Here is an 18,564-nt window from a genome sequence, read left to right as displayed (position 1 = left end):
GACACAAAATTTTTATATTTACCGTAATTTAAAAATATCCCATAAAAAATTTGTGCTGGTGTTTAATGTGCTAAACTAGTGATAACAAGGCAGCCTCTGACATAAGGTTAAAGGGGTACTCCGGTGAAAACCTTTTTTCTTTTAAATAAACTGGTACCAGAAAGTTAGACATATTTGTAAATTACTTCTATTAAAAAATCTTAATCTTTCCAGTACTTATTCGCTGCTGAATGCTACAGAGGAAATTCCTTTCTTTTTGGAACACTGATGAAATCACGAGCACGGTGCTCTCTGCTGACATCTCTGTCCATTTTAGCAACCGTGCATAGCAGATGTATGCTATGGGCAGCATGGTCGCTCAGTGGTTAGCACTGCTGCCTTGCAGTGCTGGGCCTTGGGTTCAAATCCCACTAAGGACAACAATAAATAAAGAGTTATTATTATTATTATTATAATGACATCAGCAAAGAGCACTGTGCTCGTGATATCATCAGAGAGAATTCCAAAAAGAAAATAATTTCCTCTGTAGTAATCAGCAGCTAATAAGTCCAGGAAGGATTAAGGTGTTTTAATAGAAGTCATTTACAAATATGTTTAACTTTCTGGCACCAGTTGATTTAAAAGAAAAAAGGTTTTCACCGGAGTACCCCTTTAAGGCTTGTGTCAATAGAACAACTGACTTTGCCTTGTGAAGGTCATGAGGAGGTTAAATGAGACGGCACTATTATAAATGTTTGCTCAACAGCAATAGGATTAATTCAGACTCAAGTTTCACTGTTTGGCAAGCTGCAAAAATAAAAATAAAAAGCAGCAGATAAATAATAAATTATGGTTCATAGTCGCACATGTGTACATAGAAATTAAAAAGTCTAATACAGTGATCCCTCAACTTACAATAGCCTCAACTTACAACTGTTTCAACATACAATGGTCTTTTCTGGACCATTGTAAGTTGAAACCAGACTCAACATACAATGACAATCTGGACAAAGACAGTCCAGATCTGTGAAACTTGTCAATGGCCAAGAGAACTGACCAATCAGAATGGGCAATTTACTGGTAAAACACCTGTATTACTGAAGCGTATGCACTGACTGATGTCTGGTAGCACCCCCTACAGTACAGAGAGGTATTACATGTTCTGTACACTTTACCTGTACCAGGGTTAGCTGCTCTTTTGGACACCAGGTGAGGGCGACTCCATGTTACTTTTTTAGGACATTGTGTGTACTGTACAGGACCCTGAAGAAGCTCCTGTCCTCTACATAGACCAGTGTTTCCAAAGCAGGGTGTCCACAACTGTTGCAAAACTACAACTCCCAGCATGCCCGGACAGCCAAAGGCTGTCCGGGCATGCTGGGAGTTGTAGTTTTGCAACAGCTGGAGGCTCCCTGCGTGGAAAACACTGACATAGACAGTGATTACAGCTCCCAGCAGATCTTTATTACTTTTATATATAAGGATTTGCTTTATCTATATTAGTTATCTACTTATTTTTCTTTAATCCTCACTTTTTCCTATTTTTAGATGACATTTTGGGGCTTTAGACCCAATTACGAGGTTTCCATAGAGTTCTGGTCTCAACATACAATGGTCTCAACATACAATGGTCGTCCCGGAACCAATTAATATTGTAACTTGAGGGACCACTGTATAAGAAAAAAATCTATTGTAAAATCAGTTTTGTACGACTAGCAGCACTGTGCTAAACTTCAGGAGTAATGGCTGTAGTGGTGTCTATTGTGGCTTCTGCATAGAATGGTCCCGAGATGATAAAATTCTGTGGTATTTGGAGTAGACCTTAAGGAAAGCTGCACATGAGATGTCCAGGGGGGGGGTTAAAAGCCCACTGGGGTATTGTAATATTTTCTGGTGCAGATACTGTAGGTTCTAACACAGTAAAGGTCCAGAAGAAGACAACCCCTCTTCAATCTGATTTGGAGCCAATGGGGGAGATTTATCAAAACCTGTGCAGAGGAAGAGTGGTGCAGTTGCCCATGGCAACCAATCAGATCCCTTCTTTCATTTTTCAGAGGCCTCTTTAAAAATGAAAGAAGCGAGCTGATTGGTTGCAATGGGTAACTGCACCACTCTTCCTCTACACAGGTTTTGATAAATCTCCCCAAATAACTTGTAATAAAGTTCTATTTAGATTGATGGTGGGCCCATGGAGCACCAGCCCAATATTGCCCCTTGGAATATGCTTGGAAACAGTACCTTATTTAAAGGGGTACTCCGCCCCTGGCATCTTATCCCCTATCCAAAGGATAGGGGATAAGATGTTAGATCGCTGCGGTCCCGCTGCTGGGGACCCCGGGGATCGCCGCTGCGGCACCCCGCCATCATTACTGCACAGAGCGAGTTTGCTCTGTGCGTAATGACGGGCGATACAGGGGCCGGAGCATTGTTACGTCATGGCTCCGCCCCTCATGACATCATGGCCCGTCCCCTTAATGCAAGTCTATGGCAGGGGTCATGACGACCGCCACGCCCCCTCCCATAGACTTGTATTGACGGGGGCGGGCCGTGACGTCACGAGGGGCGGAGCTGTGACGTAACAATGCTCCGGCCCCTGTATCGCCCGTCATTACGTGGAGAGCGAACTCGCTCTGTGCAGTAATGATAGCGGGGTGCTGCAGCAGCGATCCCCGGGGTCCCCAGCAGCGGGACCCCCGCGATCTGACATCTTATCCCCTATCCTTTGGATAGGGGAGAAGATGTCTAGGGCCGGATACCTCTTTAAAGCTCAGGAGGCTGTGGGGACACCAGGCCATGACCCATAATAATAAAGTCATCAGATTCAGCATATTTTCTCCTGGATTTTACATCACTGTGTCTACTGGCAAAAGTTTGAAAGAAAACTGTAAGAGTTTGTCAAGAAGGTTTAGACTTTTAGGGGAAGATTTGGCTTTGTAGCTTTGTCTCTTGGTCCACCAGGCCTTCTGCCTTCTTACTGGGACCACGACTAGAGGTAGGGACTTGGTAGCCAGATTCCTGTAAAGGGGTTAAAGAGTGAAAGCCAGAAGACCACTTAGACAACACCCTCAGGAGTGGCCCAAAGCCAAACCAGTGGCACAGTGGGTCTACACCGGCTGGTCTTTACATAAGCTATACATCAGGGTTAGACAAATTTCCTTTGAATCTAGGAGCCAGCAGAGAATAGTAAGTAGCCAGGATTTTATGGTTTTAAAATGGCCAACATGATCAGATTCAGATTTTTGTACCATGAGTTGTGGTTTTTATTGGTCTCATTTTTGTGTAGTATTGACTTTTTGATCACTTTTCATTCAACTCTTTCTGGAATGTGATTAGCAATTTTGGCATATAAAATTTTACAATGTTGACTGTGTGGGATTAGAAATGGGATTTTTTTTCCACTTTTTTATTTATTTGAAAAAATGGAAAAAATGGGTTATTTCCTTTTTTTATTTTTTTGTGGGGGGGGGGGGGAGGTGTCATGAGATATATCATTATTTTTTTATGTAAAGGTAGATCTACCTAGTTGTACATCTCCTCTCTGTTATGCCTCTAGTAGTTCTATCTATTTATACATTTTCCATTTGCTATATTTATGTGTAACTAGACTCATGTACCATTCAGAAGTCTTAGAAAGCTGGGTAGCAAGTCATGTCATCACTTAACCTTCTTTGATGTCTCCATGATATATCTACTTAGTTATGTGCCTCTTTTTTTCCATGACTAGCACTATATGTCACCTAAGAGTGCACATAAACAATGCAGTGCCCCCAGCACCAACCTACTTGGCTGCAGCAGTGCAGGGCACTCTCCTCCGGACACCTCCTAATGATTGCATCCCTCCATCAGCTCTTCAGGCAGGCTGGAAGGGCACACTGACTAAGGGCCAGGGCACAGCCTCTGCTGCCACTCCGGCTCCTCTCCAGCCATGCTACTGCCTGGTAAGACGTGGCCGCACAGCCACCGCCAGGGGCAGCACCTAGCAGTGTCACACTCTGCGCGGGCAGCTTAGAGCTGCAAAGGGGATCATCTACTGTGTTCATGTAATTTCTATAGGTCGCTGTTGCACAGACTGCCAAATTCTAGGTGCCATGAAATTCTTAGTCGAGCTGGTGCCTGGGATTTGTTGAGCCTGCCATACATGACTTAAAGGAGTACTTTTTATTATTAATCCTATGTGCCTGTGCTGTAAAACGAAACAAAACAAACTTTAACTCCCCTTCCTACGTTCCCCGTTGCACCGATATCGGTGTCCCGTTCTCCGGTCCCTGTCTTCTGCTTCCTGCGGGCTGGTTAGTCACGCTGCTCTCAGCGTATCACTGGCTGCAGCAGGACATTGCTACAGATGGTGATATACGCTGAGAGACAGGGACTGGAGAACAGGACACCGATATCGGCACAACTGGGGAACATAGGAAGGGGAGTTAAAGTTTGTTTTGTTTCATTTTGCAGCCTGGGCACAGAGGATTAATAATAAAAAGCGCTATAGTACTCCTTTAAGGTACCTCCACAGTCTACAGAGCTGTAAATTAAAGTACTGCACCCTAGAATGTTCCATAGAGCAATATTGGCCTGGTGCTCAATGGACACGCACTAAATCTAAATTATTGCCTCCAAATCAGCATGAAATGGAGTTGTGTTCTTCTGGACCTTTACTGTGTCAGAACCTACAGCATCTGCACCAGCAAATCCTATGTGGTGTCCCGGTACCGTATTGCATCCAGTACCTAGTGTAGAGGTTGCCTCAGCAGAGCCAAAATCGTGAGTTCTAATCTAATTCCTGCTAATGCTAGCTGGACCGCAACGAATTCCCCCTAAATCCAGTGGAACAGCGCAATAGACTAAAAGACTCTTAAAGCTAAAGTCCCAACCATTGTCAATCTTCCAAGGAAGCTGTTGTTATGATAAGAAACTGTTGTGTTGTTGAAGCGTACAGAAAATCTTCAGTAAACGTTAACGCTGTTTACAGAAGCTTTCCAGTTGTGGACCATCCTTTATTATCTACCTCAAACCTATTATCCTCCACCTCCCTATCGTTCCTGGGAAGGGGGCGGCGGTAGGAAAAGCTTTATAGAGGAGCCCTCACCCTGGCATCACGAATAGCATGGGTTTACAAGCACCATTTAATACCCGCACAGCTACACTCTCCATACCCTACACCCCCCAAGCTACCACACCTACAATGTCCCAGTGGCCCTTCAACCCTACCCTGGACAGGGTTAGGTTCCTAAAAAGGTCAGCTGTTGATTTGCAGGGATGCTACCACCAATAGGTAGCCTCATAGTTCAAGCTTTCTGGACAAGATTTACTTTGCATATTTTTTCCCCCAGTGGAAATTACATGGTCTAAAATACTCCACATTACATTGAAAATTCTAAAGGTTTTTTCCTTATGTAGACCTGAAGTTGCCTCTCTGTAAAGCTGACCTGCTCCTCTGATTTACTGCAGGTTAACAGCTCCTGAACTTCTCACCGGTCACCACACATGTTAATTCTTTTCAGCTTCTCTCACTGATCCTGGTTTAATTTTGACCTTTGCCTGGTCCAGCTATTTTAGTCTTCCCCTTTTAATCTCTGTCCCACTGTTCTCTGTGGGTGGTTGCTAGGACCTGGCATTCTGCAATGTGCATGGAGAATAGATTTTAGTAAGGAACCTTCTGTTCTTATCATTTGTTTTTTATTGCAAATTTCTTATTAATTTCCATTTAAGAACAATTTCATCCAACATAACTTTCGCCTCATCTGGCTCATCTCTTTTTTATTTAATGGTAGAAACCCTTCCGCCTTTTTATTGTATTAAAGGGGTACTCTGGTGTAAAACTTTTTTTTTGGTAAATTACTTCTATTAAAAAATCTTAAAGGGGTATTCCAGGCAAAACCTTTTTTATATATATATATATATATATATATATATATATATATATATATCAACTGGCTCCGGAAAGTTAAACAGATTTGTAAATTACTTCTATTAAAAATTCTTAATCCTTCCAATAGTTATTAGTGTGGTAGCCCTTGGGGGGTGTATAGTAGTGGGGATGTTGTATCGGTATATGAGGGGTTAATGTTAACCCTATAGTTCGTGATGCCAGGCTGAGGGCTAGTATGCTGAGGTAATTCTCCGGCCTATAGCCGCCCTTCCCAGTAACGATAGGTGCATGAAATGACTGAAGGTCCACAAGGAGATTTAACTTGAACAACTTTACTTAAGTGCTTACGGAACATCCAAGGCACAGTAACAGTCTCATATAACAGTCCTTATATTGCTTAGTGACTGACAGTTGTTGCGGACCTTGAGGTATTTAGAAAGTCTCTGAATTTAGGGTAGATATTGCAGATCGGTCCGGATTAAGGGGTTAAATTAGGTCCGGTGATGCTGCAGAGTGTCTGGGGATTGATACACTCTCGATTTAGCATTGATCAGCCATCGCAGCAAGGCTCAGGCCTAACTCCCTGCGAGAATAGCTGCGCAGATCCTTCTCGGTTGACAGCCCAGGAACAAGAGAGAGAATAATGGCCGCCGCTCCCTTATATGGGCAGGGGCGGGGTCAATCTGATTGGTCCGAATACCTGTCATTCACTCTTACACAGAATGATGGGATTGCATACGTCATAGGGACCTCCACAGGTCCTCAAGCAGAAATACCATAGAGTTCACCTAGTCACGTGACCCGCAGGTCCTGGTACGCTCGCGCAGGTAATTAACTATTCATTTACATTTATATAACTATATTTACATAAACCTTGCATAAGTTACTGGTTTACTAGATGGAATAGAGGTGACAAGGGGTAGACTATACAATATGGACCCCTACGTCCTAGGGACTCTGGCTATGGGCACCCATACACATAAAGGGACCACATAGGATGGGACACCACATTTGCTTCTGAAGTTTTCTGTCTAACTGCTCAATGATGATGTCACGTCCTGGGAGCTGCGCATGATGGGAGAATATCCCCATAGGAGCTGGACAGCTCCCGGGACGTGAGTCATCAGAGAGCAGTTAGACAGAAAACAACAACTCAACTTCAGAAGCTAATAACTATTGAAAGGATTAAGATTTTTTTAATGGAAGTAAGTTATAAATCTGTTTAACTTTCCGGAGCCAGTTGATATATAAAAAAAGTTTTGGCCTGGAATACCCCTTTAATCCTTCCAGTACTTATTAGCTGCTGAATACTACAGAGGAAATTCTTTTCTTTTTGGAAAACAGAGCTCTCTGCTGAATCACAAGCACAGTGTTCTCTTCTGACATCTCTGTCCATTTTAAGAACTGTCCAGAGTAGGATAAATCCCCAAAGAAAATATATGCTGCTCTGGACAGTTCCTAAAATGGACAGAGATGTCAACAAAGAGCACTGTGTTCCGAAAATAAAAGAATTTCCTCTAATATTCAGCAGCTAATAAGTACTGGAAGGATTAAGATTTGTTTTGATAGAAGTAATTTACAAATCTTTTTAATTTTCTGGCACCAGTTGATTTAAAAACAAAAAAAAAAAAAAACGTTTTTAACTGGAGTATCCCTTTAAAGGGGTACTCCGCTGCTCAGCGTTTGGAACAAACTGTTCCGAACACTGGAGCCAGCGCCGGGAGCTCGTGAAGTAGTAGCCCCACCCCATCATGATGTCACGCCCCACCCCCTCAATGCAAGTCTATGAGAGGGGGCGTGACGCCCCCTCCCATAGACTTGCATTAAGGGGACTGGGCGTGACGCCATGAGGGGGCGGCGCAATGATGGTATGTTCCAAACGCTGAGAAGCGGAGTACCCCTTTAAGTAGTTGGAGTCCTGCCTCATGGGTGGTTTGGCATAAATCTCATGGGGGGTGGGTGGACTTGCTCTGGATCAACACAGTAGGCTTTTAAGCTGAACTGTAAAGACTCGTCTTTTTTTTTTTTTTCAACCTTACAAACTATGTTACCTCCACCATCTGAATGATAAGCCATCAAGTCTTAGAGCACCTCTTTAAAGGGGTTGTGCGCTGCCCTGCAGTTCGGAGCTCCGCTCACAGTGTCCGGAAGTTCATTACTCAGAACGCTGTGTGCAGGTTTCCGTGTTCGCGGCCGCCGGGCGTGACGTCACGCCCGGCCCCTCGTGACGTCTCGCCCACCCCCTCAAAGAAAGTCTATGGGAAGGGGGCGCGACCGATGTCACGCCCCCTTCCCATAGACTTTGGTAGAGGGGGTGGACGTGACGTCGGTCACTCCCCCTTCCCATAGACTTTCATTGGGGGGGCGGGCGAGACGTCACGAGGGGCCGGGCGTGACGTCACGCCCGGCGGCCGCGAACACGGAAGCCCGCACACAGCGTTTGGAGCAATGAACTTCCGGACGGTGTGAGCGGAGCTCCGAAAGTCAGGGCAGCGCACAACCCCTTTAATGCAAGATGGATATTTATGTTGTATACAGTATATCTATAGAGGCTTCTTGTATGCACCTCACATGCTGAATATGCAGTAAGGACACCGCCATATGGCGCCATTCCCTTCATAGATATAGCGCTGCAGAACATTACGCATCCCCCTCATACGCATTGTCATAAAAGTGCGCAATCACACAATGCAGAGGGAACAAAGGCACAGAGAGGAGGCGATCATCCGCCCAACAGACCGGTCCTGCAGACACAAGTTTGTGTGTCCGCCTCATTGGTTTTACAGCCGCCCCTCCTTGTGAGCGCTTCCATTCCTGCTTCTTCTAAGATGCTCCATAGGGCCTTATGTGAATGGCTTTCAATCTCGGTTTCTATCTAGAATGAATAATGCTTCTTCCCCAGAAATAGGAGTCCCTGCATCTTCTCTGCCTCCATTAAACCGCCCAGCTGTACATCATCATTTCCTAATATATGTATAATACAATACAGTGGTCCCTCAAGTTACAATATTAATTGGTTCCAGGATGACCATTGTATCTTGAAACCATTGTATGTTGAGTCCATAACTCTATGGAAACCAGGTAATTGGTTCTGAAACCCCTAAATGTCATCCAAAAATAGGAAAAAGTGAGGATTAAAGATAAATAAGGAGATAACTAATACAGATAAAGCAAATCCTTACATATAAAAGTAAGAAAGATCTGCTGGAAACTGTAAATCAGCTATGTCAGTGTTTCCCAACCAGGGTGCCTCCAGCTGTTGCAAAACTACAACTCCCAGCATGCCCGGACAGCCTTTGGCTGTCCGGGCATGCTGGGAGTTGTAGTTTTGCAACAGCTGGAGGCGCCCTGGTTGGGAAACACTGGTCTATGTAGAGGACAGGAGCTTCTTCAGGGTCCTGTACAGAACACCCAAATGTCCTAAAAAAAGGAAAATGGAGCCACCCTTACCTGATGCCCAAAGGAGAAGCTAACCCTGGTACAGGTAAAGAGTACAGAACATGTAATACCTCCCTTTTACTGTAGGGGGCGCTACCAGACACCAGTCAGTGCATGCACTTCATTAATACAGGTAATGAGTACAGAACATGTAATACCTCCCTTGTACTGTAGGGGGTGCTACCAGACACCAGTCAGTACATACACTTCAGTAATACAGGTAAAGAGTACAGAACATGTAATACCTCCCGTGTACTGTAGGGGGCGCTACCAGACACCAGTCAGTGCATGCACTTCAGTAATACAGGTAAATAGTACAGAACATGTAATAACACCCTGTACTGTAGGGGGCGCTACCAGACACCAGTCAGTGCATGCACTTCAGTAATACAGGTAAATGGTACAGAACATGTAATACCTCCCTGTACTGTAGGGGGCGCTACTAGACACCAGTCAGTGCATGCACTTCAGTAATACAGGTAATGAGTACAGAACATGTAATACCACCCTGTACTGAAGGGGGTGCTACCAGACACCAGTCAGTGCATGCACTTCAGTAATACAGGTAATGAGTACAGAACATGTAATAACACCCTGTACTGTAGGGGGCGCTACCAGACACCAGTCAGTGCATGCACTTCAGTAATACAGGTAAATGGTACAGAACATGTAATACCTCCCTGTACTGTAGGGGGCGCTACTAGACACCAGTCAGTGCATGCACTTCAGTAATACAGGTAATGAGTACAGAACATGTAATACCACCCTGTACTGAAGGGGGTGCTACCAGACCCCAGTCAGTGCATGCACTTCAGTAATACAGGTAATGAGTACAGAACATGTAATAACACCCTGTACTGTAGGGGGCGCTACCAGACACCAGTCAGTGCATGCACTTTAGGAATACAGAGGTTTTACCAGTGAAATATCCATTCTGATTGGTCGGTTCTTCCAGCCATTGACACGTTTCGCAGATTCCATAGCATTGTATGTTGAGTCTGGTTTCAAGTTACAATGGTCCAGAAAAGACCATTGTATGTTGAAACTATTGTATGTTGAGGCCATTGTAAGTTGAGGGATCACTGTAATAGGAAAAATGCCCTTCACAATGACCTGTTATTAGATATTTGTCACTCTAAATGCCTTCTGATCCTAAAATTAAATGTAACATTAGACAAAGACATTTATTGAATTATGACAACATTTCTTGATATATTCGTATATGATGCAGGAAAAGAATGGGGGAAGCCCTATTCTTGGGCTGCCTCGCCACCATCAGGTTTGGGCTTCTTAAAGGGGTACTCCTCTAAAAAAAAAATTTTTTTAATCAACTGGTGCCAGAAAGTTAAACAGATTTGTAAATGATAAATAAAACAGAATAGGAGGAAGATAGCAATAAAGGAGAAAATAAAGGTGAACCTACCTTCCAACTAGTGGTGCTTCAGTAGGAGCGATGATGTCATATATAATGAGCGATGAGTAGAATGGTGGTGTAGCAGCAAATGCGTTATATCCTTTCTTTGAGTATGGTGGGCCCGTTTTAGGGGTGCTCCAGCGCTGATGTTTCCTAGAGTTCGGGATGGTCTCCCTCCAAGATGGATATCTTCGAACGGGGTAGCGGGAGAGCGCTCCGGCCGGTAGCGCCTCGACCAGCTAGCGTCCTCGTTGCTAGTAGCTCAGTGGTGTGAGCAAGTAATAGTGACGTCACTATGGGAGCACAGAGTCCACAAAGCTATCAACGCGTTTCAGAAACAGCGGGTTTCCTTCATCGGGATACGCTATGTGGGTGTGTGACGGTACTTGTAGGAGAGCGCAAACTGGAAATTAACCCCATGTTCGTTCATCTGGGCGAGTGACCATTGCGTTTTCCATTTGTAATTTAGCGCTGTAGGGTTGCTGTTGTAATTATTATTATTATTATTATTATTAGAAGCCAAATAGTTCCATCTCCTCATTTAGTCCAAAGGGGGCCATGGTGTTCAGATTGAAGATCCATTTGCTTTCTGATCGGGATAATTGCACAATAAAGTTACCAATGAGGGGCAATTTTTTCCAAACCCCAAAAAACGTGATCCTATAGCCGATTGATGATGAAATTGTTTATGGTGCGCTGATAGGGGGGTGTCCCTCAAAACCTCGCTGTATATTATATAGATGTTCTTTTATTCTGATTCCCAGCTGTCTCTTCGTTCTGCCTACATATGTTTTCTCACAAGGGCAGATAATGGCATAAATGACCCCTATAGGTTTGCAGTGAATATGGTTACGGATTTTATATATATATATAGTTTTGTCATTCTTACCTATCACCTCAGTTATTGGATTAATGTTTTTTGTGGTTTTGCCAGCGCTGCATATTTTACATGGAAAAAAGCCTTTTCTGCTTGTTAAAAAATGGTTACTATGGTTTAAAGATTTACCGTATTTTTCGCCCTATAGGACGCACCGGCGTATAAGACGCACCCAATTTATAGGTGCAAAATCTAAAAAAATAAAGATTTTGAACCCAATAGTGGTCTTCAACCTGTGGACCTCCAGATGTTGCAAAACTACAACTCCCAGCATGCCCGGACAGCCAACGGCTGTCCGGGCATGCTGGGAGTTGTAGTTTTGCAACATCTGGAGGTCTGCAGATTGAAGACCACTGCATAGGAGGTAATACTCACGTGTCCCCGCCACTCAGGACCCGTCACCGCTGCCCTGGATGTCGCTCCATCGCTGTCCCCGTCGCTCCGGAACGTCTCTGCTGCCGGCCGGGTATCCTCGCTCTCCGTCGCCGCCATCATGTCATTACGCACGCCGACGCACGTACGCGACGACGTGATGACGAGGAAGGAGAGCGCCGGCCATACAGGAGATCCCTGAACGGAGAAGACCCCGAGGAGGCAGGTAAGGTCCCTCCCGGTGTCCTGTAAGCACTAACCCGGCTATTCAGTCGGGCTGTTCGGGACCGCCGCGGTGAAATCGCGGCGGTCCCGAACAGCCCGACCAAACAGCCGGGTTAGTGTCACTTTCCCTTCAGATGCGGCGGTCAGCTTTGATCGCCGCGTCTGAAGGGTTAATACAGGGCATCACTGCGATCGGTGATGTCCTGTATTAGCCGCGGGTCCCGGCCGTTGATGGCCGCAGGGACCGCCGCGATAGGGGTGTATTCACCGTATAAGACGCACCAACTTTTCCCCCCCAGTTTTGGGGAAGAAAAAGTGCGTCTTATACGGCGAAAAATACGGTAGCCTCCATATTTTTGGTTATTTTAATAGTGGGGGCTATTTTTGTTCCCAAGGGTGGGGGCCTTTTTATATACAAAGAAGGGACCTCTGGTAGAATGTCCCCCAATATTTTATCACAGAAAAGGATATCCCAATAGCGCTTCACTATTCTTTGGAAGGCAAAGCTCTCTTTAGTAAATTGTGTTATAATGGGAATTTAGATTTTTTGCTTTTTCAGATCAGAATGTTCATCTAGTTCCCCAATTGGTCGTCCTGTTTTAGATATTAATAGTGTTCTATCTATGTCTCGTATTTGTGCTTGGGTTCTTTCCAAAGGTGCTTTTTTTTGTAACCCTTTACTGCAAATTTGTCTCTTAAGGTGTCTGCTTCTTTACCATTTCATGCTACATCCGTACAGTTCCTGCGTAATCTCAGGAACTGACTTTTAGGAATATTGATAAGCCACACAGGGAGGTGGCAGCGGTCCATTCTGAAAAAGCTGTTGCTATCGGTTGGTTTTTGATAGGTGGAGGTAGAAATGTTATCATTTAAAATGGAAATAGTAAGATAGAGGAAGTGTACAGCTGTCTGGCTATATATAGCAGTAAAGTTTGTAAATGACTTCTATTTAAAAATCTTAATCCTTCCAGTACTTATCAGCTGCTATATGTTGCACAGGAAGTTCTTTCCTTTTTGAATTTCCTTTCTCTCTAACCACAGTGCTCTCTGCTGACACCTCTGTCCATTTTAGGAACTGTCCAGCGCAGGATAGGTTTGCTATGGGGATTTGCTCCTACTCTGGACAGTTCCTAAAATGGACAGAAGTGTCAGCAGAGAGCACTGTGGTCAGGCAGAAAGGAAGTTCAAAAAGAAAATCTGTTGATTTAAAAAAAAAAAAAAAAAAATATTATATATTTCAGAGGAGTACCCCTTTAATCCTATTTTATTCAGGCTTCTTCTTTTGTGGCTGCAGTTCCTGGTCTGGCCCATAAGGACCACAACTTTAAAGGGGTTATCCAGGGAAAAACTTATATATATCTCAAATGGCACCGGAAAGTTAAACAGATTTGTAAATTACTTCTATTAAAAAATCTTAATCCTTTCAGTACTTATGAGCTTCTGAAGTTAAGGTTGTTCTTTTCTGTCTAAGTGCTCTCTGATGACATGTGTCTTGGGAACTGCCCAGTTTAGAAGAGGTTTGCTATGGGGATTTGCTTCTAAACTGGGCGGATCCCGAGACACGTGTCATCAGAGAGCACTTGGACAGATAAGAACATCCTTAACTTTAGATGCTCATAAGTACTGAAAGAATTAAGATTTTTTAATAGAAGTAATTTACAAATCTGTTTAACTTTCTGGAGCCAGTTGATATATATATTAAAAAAAGTGTTTTCCTGGAATACCCCTTAACCACGCAGGAGGTATATTTACGTCCTGCGCCCGCGATCCTGCATCATATCGCAGCGGTCCCGGCGCCCCTCAACGGCCGGGACCCGCGGCTAATACCACACATCGCCGATCGCGGCGATGTGCGGTATTAACCCTTTAGAAGCGGCGGTCAAAGCTGACCGCCGCTTCTAAAGTGAAACTGAAAGTATCCCGGCTGCTCAGTCGGGCTGTTCGGGACCTTACCTGCCTCCTCGGTGTCCGATCGACGAATGACTGCTCCGTGCCTGAGATCCAGGCAGGAGCAGTCAAGCGCCGATAATGCTGATCACAGGCGTGTGAATACACGCCAGTGATCAGCATAGGAGATCAGTGTGTGCAGTGTTATAGGTCCCTATGGGACCTATAACACTGCAAAAAAATTTTTTAAAAAAAGTGTTAATAAAGGTCATTTAACCCCTTCCCTAATAAAAGTTTGAATCACCCCCCTTTTCCCATAAAAAAAAATAAAACAGTGTAAAAAAATAAATAAATAAACATATGTGGTATCGCCGCGTGCGTAAATGTCCGAACTATAAAAATATACCATTAATTAAACCGCACGGTCAATGGCGTACGCGCAAAAAAATTCCAAAGTCCAAAAAAGCGTATTTTGGTCACTTTTTATACCATTAAAAAAATGAATAAAAAGTGATCAAAAAGTCCGATCAAAACAAAAATCATACCGATAAAAACTTCAGATCACGGCGCAAAAAATGAATCCTCATACCGCCCTGTACATGGAAAAATAAAAAAGTTATAGGGGTCAGAAGATGACATTTTTAAACGTATAAATTTTCCTGCATGTAGTTATGATTTTTTCCAGAAGTGCGACAAAATCAAACCTATATAAGTAGGGTATCATTTTAACCGTATGGACCTACAGAATAATGATAAGGTGTAATTTTTACCGAAATATGCACTGCGTAGAAACGGAAGCCCCCAAAAGTTACAAAATGGCGTTTTTTTTTTCGATTTTGTCGCACAATGATTTTTTTTTCTGTTTCGCCGTGCATTTTTGGGTAAAATGACTAATGTCACTGCAAAGTAGAATTGTCGACGCAAAAAATAAGCCATAATATGGATTTTTAGGTGGAAAATTGAAAGGGTTATGATTTTTAAAAGGTAAGGAGGAAAAATGAAAGTGCAAAAACGGAAAAACCCTGAGTCCTTAAGGGGTTTAAGTGCCGTGGTGTGTATCTCTAATATTTCTTCCACCTATCCCTGTCTGGCATTGCCTATTTACGACGGCTGTGCCTGAGCAATGTGTTCCTGTGTGCCACTGCTATCCTGAATTTGATCTGTGCCTGTTTACTTGATGCTGCCTCTGCCTAACTCTTGTGTACTACGCTGATCTTCCTGTGTATAACCTGGACGCTGTGCCACCTGCCATGAGTTATCTGCCAGAACCAGACTCTGAACCTATGCCCCCTGCCAAGACTCATAAGCCTGAACCAAACTCGACTAACTGGCCTACTACCCACACTTGCACCAGACTAACCTCTTCCTGTTGTCCAGTGTCTGGCACCATTATCTGTTATCGGTCTTGCCTGGCTAGCTGCTACCCACATCTAGGGTTGCCACCTGGCTGGTATTTTGGCCACCCTGCCGGTATTTTTATCTTAAAAATACTGGCAATGTAATGGCCGGTATTTATCCAACCAATCCTTCAACTCACGGAATGTTGCACCATATACTATACCAGTGTTCCCCAACCAGAGTCCCTCCAGCAGTTGCAAAACTACAACTCCCAGCATGCCCGGACAGCCGTTGGCTGTCCGGGCATGCTGGGAGTTGTAGTTTTCCAACAGCTGGAGGCACCCCTGCTGGGGAAACACTGACCTATACTATATACTACTATACAGTCCAACATGCTGGGAGTTGTAGTTTTGCAACAGCTGGAGGCACCCCTGGTTGGGAAACACTGACCTATACTATATACTACTATATAGTCCAACATGCTTGGAGTTGTAGTTTCCGTTTGGGCCAGCTGCTGAGCCACAGGCTGCATCAGGGCATGCTGGGAGTTGTAGTTAGTAACTAACTGTAACTCCCGAATTTAATAAAAAAAAGCGATCAAAAAGTCACATCAAAACAAAAATGGGACTGTTAAAAACTACAGATTTGGGCGCAAAAAATGAGCCCTCATACAGGCCCATATAAGGAAAAATAAAAAAGTTATAGGGGTCAGAATTGGACAAAATTTCCCCCCTCATATGTGTATCCTGTGATGTTCGGCATATATCATTAATTATGCAAATTAGCATGGCTGGTATTTTTTTGCAAGAAAGGTGGCAACTCTACCTACATCAGGATCACGCTCAGAAAGCAACCTGGTACCCTATAATAGCAGATGTCCAGCTTCCCCATGCAGGAGCAGGATAGAGGGTAAAAACTTAGAGGGTGCTTAGCTTGGACTCTGCTTCTTGGCTTGGCCCAAAGCCAAATTGGTTGTGTGGAGGAGCTGGTCCTCACCCGTTGGGATGTTACACCAATCTCTACATCCTTTAATCACCCAATAATGCCCTAAGTGCTTTTATCGCTTCTCGGCCTTTTGGCTAAGATCAAGTGTAGTATCTGTTCTTAACAGTTTCATGCTGGTGGAGAACGCCCGCCGGTATGGGGCTGGTAGGGATGGGTGCTGCATGGAGGAGGCAGGTGTACCGGGGCGTTCCGGGGCTGGTTCTGAGGAATCAGCTTGACGGCTGTCCTGATGTGACCTGCCCCCTCCGAGTCTCGCCATGAGGTTGGGGGTGTAGAGCCGAGGTACTTTTGTGCCTCGGGGAGTGGTGACCCTGAGGTGTCGAAACTCACTGGGTGTTAACTGACTGAGTTAACGCACTGCACCATTACTCTTCACCTTTGGCACTCACCCTTAGTATCCCGGCCTTCTGGCTAGGATCGGGGAAATGTTTATAGATCCGGCCGGATGACCGGGCAGTATATCTGCACTCGTCCACTTATTTATTATTTTTATGTTTGTCACTGTGCCACATTTGTGTCTTTATTTGTACACAGGATTGTCAGGATGCGGTAGCCCTTCTAGGTGTCCCTCTTGGAGGTCTAGGGGAGGTGTGTGGCCTTTTGGTTCCTCACCTCCCTGCAACCCCTGGGCATCTTGGCTTCGGTCAAGATGCCATCAGTATACGGCTCCTTGGCGGATACCTTGGCTAACGCCTAGGTTGAAGCCAGGAGCATATTCGGCCCCTTAGTAGCTTCAGCGAAAAGGGTCATCGAACCTTGCAGGTGCCTTCTGGCCCGGAGGTGAAGGTTAGGTTTGTTGGGGGGCCTCTTTCCTGTTGGAGAAGGGCTTAGCGATAGACCACATCCTTTGTGCACGTTTTTTTTTTTTGTGTGACACGTTTGCACTTTTTCTTGCACTTTGGGTGATAGAGAGCACTTGCCTCGGCTCTTAAAAAAAAAAAAAAAAAAAAAGAAAAGTGCTTTTATAAGGGGCCGATCACTTCTCTGCCTTTTGGCCAAGATCAAGTGTAGTATCTGTTCTTATCAGTTTGATGTTGGTAGTCCGGTCAACACCGGTGTGGAGCTGGTGGGGATGGGTGCTGCATGGAGGGGACAAGTGTACCAGGGTGTTCCGGGGATGGTTCTCACCATGAGGCTGAGAGGGTCTAGAGCCGAGGTACTTTAGTGCCTCGGGGAGTGGTGACCCCGAGGTGCCGAAACGCACCGGGAGAATTGGCTCACTGAGTGGAAGCACTGGCACCATGAACTCTTCACCTTGTGGCACTCACCTCTTGATTCCCGGCCTTCTAGCTAGGATCTGAGAAATTTTTATAGATCCGGCCGGATGTCCGGGCAGTATATCTGCGCACATTCACTTATTTATTTCTTTTTGTCACTTTTTGAGTGTTGTGTGTCCACAGGATTGTTAGGATGTGGAAGCCCTTAGTTTAACACTTTGCACTTTTTCTTGCACTTCGAGAGCACGTTCCTCAGCGTTCCTAGCAATGCTTGCTTGTGATAATTGACTGGTGTAAAAGGGCCACGATCATGCAAGCGTTCAGCGTCTGCTGATCACATCTTTTGTGCAGCCAATAAAATCATTAGTATTGGTTGAAGCCTTTCTAAAAAAAAAAAAAAAAAAAAAAAAAAAAGGCTCCCTAAGTAAAGTTTGCATAGTAGACATGACAGAAAGGCAGTCAGGTTTTAGGGGGTTAAAAACTGGATAGTTGCCCAGGGCCCCATTTGCTAAGCATTTCTAAGCATTTCTCTCCACTGTCAGTTCCAATAGTCTATACCAGTGTTTCCCTACTAGTGTGCCGCCAGATGTTGACAAACTACAACTCCCAGCATATCGGCCCATAAAGATGTTCAATCACAGATGCACAGTTCTCTCATCTCCTACTCTGCACAGTTCAATATGGCATTAAAATGTGGACACTGAATGGAAGTATTATGTGGTAATTATGACCGTTTTATAAGGACGCTATATGGAAGTAGTACAAGTTGGATAATGTATGATTTAGGCACTATATGGCAGTATTATACATATAGATTGAAAGAAGAAGTTTCATCCTAAACATTTCTGAAAAACTTATCACCTATCCGCAGAACAGAGGATAAGTTTTAAATCGCGGGGATCCAACCGTTGGGACCCCCACGATCTTCTGTGCGGGTCCGGGCTCT

At 44.5% G+C, this 18,564-nt stretch overlaps 1 protein-coding gene and 2 pseudogenes across 10 annotated transcripts in view; all 3 read left to right on the top strand.

Moving 5' to 3' along the window:
• The window catches only part of CTBP1 (C-terminal binding protein 1), a 659,916-nt gene that overhangs the window by 499,852 nt on the left and 141,500 nt on the right, over positions 1-18,564 (top strand). The window lies entirely within an intron of this gene.
• On the top strand, positions 16,456-16,530 carry LOC130343508 (U2 spliceosomal RNA; annotated as a pseudogene).
• On the top strand, positions 17,377-17,469 carry LOC130342525 (U2 spliceosomal RNA; annotated as a pseudogene).

Source organism: Hyla sarda, chromosome 1 (assembly GCF_029499605.1).
Source record: "Hyla sarda isolate aHylSar1 chromosome 1, aHylSar1.hap1, whole genome shotgun sequence".
Lineage (NCBI taxonomy): Eukaryota > Metazoa > Chordata > Amphibia > Anura > Hylidae > Hyla > Hyla sarda.
The sequence above is the reverse complement of the archived record's forward strand: the minus strand, read 5'-3'. Positions and strand labels throughout refer to the sequence as shown.